General features: G+C 36.5%; 1 pseudogene; it reads left to right on the top strand.

Moving 5' to 3' along the window:
* Nucleotides 1-1,718: 1,718 nt before the first annotated feature.
* Nucleotides 1,719-2,583, top strand: LOC101582775 (annotated as a pseudogene).
* The last annotated feature ends 1,205 nt before the right edge of the window (nucleotides 2,584-3,788 follow it).

Here is a 3,788-nt window from a genome sequence, read left to right on the forward strand (position 1 = left end):
GATCCTATTTACAAACACCATTAGAACAAATCATTCTATTCATTAAGAGAATGCAACTATATATCTATCCTAACCACTTGGAATACACAGATACAAAATGGACATTCAGCTGTATACCCCTTTTTTCTAAGTTCCACTAATGATTGTTATTATATTGCATATTGTTATCTTCAAATTAACTGCTCAGTTTCCAAGACATAAGCCTGCCCAGTGGATCAAGCAATACAGGCGCTGCTTCTTTCAATAAACTAATGCAAATTGGTAGTACAATTATTTAGGTGTCATATCTATATATCTATATATCTGTACATCTATATATCTATATATGTATATACTCTCTCTCTCTCTCTCTATATATATATATATATATAAAATATATAGATATAATTTCTCCCCTTTCTTTCTTTATTTTTTCCACAGTTGTTCTTTCCTTTTCAACAGTTTCTTTTCTTCTCACAATGTCTATTGTAACTTTTGGATCTCATTTACTGTTTCAGGTTCTTAGCCCAGGGAGATAATATGATGTTTATACATGCAAGTCTGATTTATTTCACTTATGAGAATGGTCTCTAGTTGCATCCATTCACCAACAGAAAATTTAAGAGGTGTGTTTATTTTATTTTATTTTTATTTTTATTTTTTTCGGAACCGGGGATTGAACTCAGGCCCATGTTTTCTTGTCAAAACCTATTGTCTCTAAATTCTCTTCAAAAACCTAGAAAATGTTCAGTTCATTCCTTTACATATGCATAGCCCTGAATCAGAACCTGAAAAAGAGATCTAAAAGACAGTATTGGCCTAACTTATGTCATCGTATTCTTTAGGATAATCACATCAAATTGAGCAGAAATTTTAAAAAGCTAAACTAAGTATTGTTGAATAGAATGCAAGAAAGGCACAATATGAAGTGATGTTACAAATTTCTTCTCAAATTTATACACTTTTCACAAGCTATTCATAAAATTAAAAAGAACAAAATGAGATTAAAATCTTTCAATGAGCTAAAGTTGAATTATACCTATTGTATTACAAGAAATTTTTTTATAAAGTGATAGTCAATTATTGCTTATTTCTGAAACCTAAAAGTGGTCCTTTTTATTCCACAATATCATTTTATATCATAATTATGCTAATTTTTCTTAAGTTACTCAACAGTAGAGGAGATCTAAAAATGGTGTATTATAAAAAATTTAATACCACACAACATTTCATTCTGATTTTTCCTTAAATCCTTAAAGCAAGGGCCAGGTATCAGATAGGTAGGTGGTAATAGGGCAGGCTTTCTAAAATGATACAGTTAATCTCAATTCATAAAAAATTTAGATGTTATAATTATTAAAACATAGAAGAATACAATAGACAATAGCCAAATTACTCACATTTGAACATGGAATTTGTGTAAAATAAAGGGAACAAGCAGTCACAATTGATGATAACGACTATGGCGGTTGGAGGGAGAGCAGTGCACACACATTCTGCTGGAGAGAGCAGGATTCTCATCAGGTCACCATCAGAAAAACTAAGTTTGGCATATAGTAAGGATTAGGAGATCTGATCTTGACTGCAGAACTGTCCTCAATTACAGAATCTTGGGTTGTGTCTCCTACATCGGCCTTCCAGACCACCCCAAAGACCTGTAAGATTCCACTTGGGAAATTACTAGCAGTTCTTGGAAAGGAAAGAAGGAATATTGTTGACTGCAATAAAAACAGGGTTGAATGAGTTCCAGAAAGCAGGGTTCTCAAACTCATGGACAGCAATCTGCAGAAGAAGACAACTTCAAAAAGCAATCTCAAAGCAATATGCAGAGAAGTAAGATGAGAGGGGCCTCCTCAGAAAAGAAGGCAGCTGGATCACAGCCAAAGAAGCTTGAGCCAGCTCTTTCAGGAAGAAGGGGTGGTCGCTTGGTGGAGAACCTTCTTTCAAGATCTGTGAGGAAGACAAGAAAGAACAAGCAGAAGCTCCTGAGAATGGAGTTGGTGGCAGCACCAGTGAAGCACCCCACACCCCCAGAAGAAAAGGACCCAGGTGTACCCCACCTCTGAAAGTGAGGAAGCATTTAAAAATAGGATGGAAGTTAAAGTGAAGATTTCTGAACAATTAAAACTATGGCTTGTGGAGGACTGGGATTTAGTGACCAGGAAGAAGCAGCTTTTTCAACTTCCTGCTAAGAAAAATGTAGATGCCATTCTGGAAGAGTATGTTAATTGTAAGGAATCCCAGGGAAATATTGGTAATAAGAAATATGCAGTTAATGAAGTTGTGGCAGGAATAAAGGAGTATTTCAATGTGATGTTGGGGACTCAGCTGCTCTACAAATTTGAGAGGCTGCTGTATGCTGAAATGCTCTTGGCTCACCCTGATGAGCCAGGGTACCAGGCTTATGGAGCACCACACCTATTGAGATTATTTGTGAGAATAGGAGTGATGCTGGCCTACACGCCCCTTGATGGGAAGAGCCTTGCACTATTGTTGGGCTACTTGCATGATTTCCTAAAGTGTCTGTCAAAGAATTCTGCCTCACTCTTCACTGCCAGTGATTACAAAGTGGCTTCTGCTGACTACCATCGCAAAGCCCCGTGAGGGTCTACCGACCTCTCACCACTGATGTCTGCATTCTGTAAACACTTTCTGTTCTAAGTCTTTTACTTGTATAATTGATGTTTTTTATAATTGTCAATGTATAACAGGGCTTATGTTTCAGTTTGTTTTCTGTTTTATTTTAAAAAAATAATAAAAGGGCATAAACTCTTTTCCTCCTTTCAAAGTTGCTACCAGTGTATGTGGTAATTAGACAAAAAAACCAAACCAAACCAAACCAAACAAAACAAAACAAAACAAAAAAAGGCTTTCAGCAGACCATTTTTTTTTTTTTTTTGCCTAGCTGATGACATTGCTTAAATGCTGGTGGTTCCATGCCTTTGACACTATACAAGTTTCTAGTATGTGTTAAATTCTATGTGACAAAATGTGCTGATTCTTAGTGCAGAAGGTTCAACTTAATGTATATACCTGAAAACCCATATATTGGTGCTGCTTTTTTTTTTTTAATGGTGCTTGAATGAAATAAAACAGCCCATCCTCTACAAATTTACCTATGTTATTACTTAGGCAATATAGGGCTAAATTGTTGAAGGGTGGTGATTTGTTTCTTGGTTTTTGTATTTGAGTCTAATGCATGTTCTAACATGATAGAGGCAATGTATTATTGTGTAGGCACAGTTTTCTGGAAAAGTTGATATTTTAAGAATTCTATTTCATATCTTAAATAAAATTTGTTTCTAAATTTCAAAGCAAAAATATTGATGATAATGACTACAAAATTTTGCAGAGGACTTGGGTCTTTTTCACACTATCTCTGCACAGGCCAAAAATATCCCATTAACTGGAGATAGGAATAGTTTGCTACTCATTATTTTTCATGAATTTCTTGACAATCCTTGTTTGTAATTTTTTAATGAACTTAATGATCATCTTTACAAAATCCAGAAAGACATTTTTTCAATGGTAATTTAATATTTTTAGATCAGACCAACCGGTCCCAGCCCAGGTGAAGAGTGGGTGAGACCCTCTTCCACTCCTTTGGGATGCCCCCCACCACTCCACAGCACCTCCCGCATTCCGCCCGATGAGTAGGAATTTCTGACCCATTCCCAGAACACCCAGATCCAGTCCTAGCCCAGCCCGGGTGAGTGTGTGGGAAAGCTTCCTACAACTCGGCACCAAAGGGACCTACCGGTCCCAGCCTAGGTGCAGCATGGGTGAGACCCTCTTTCACCCCCTTGGGA

The sequence above is a fragment of the Octodon degus genome, unplaced genomic scaffold, assembly GCF_000260255.1.
Source record: "Octodon degus isolate 3935 unplaced genomic scaffold, OctDeg1.0 scaffold00009, whole genome shotgun sequence".
NCBI lineage: Eukaryota > Metazoa > Chordata > Mammalia > Rodentia > Octodontidae > Octodon > Octodon degus.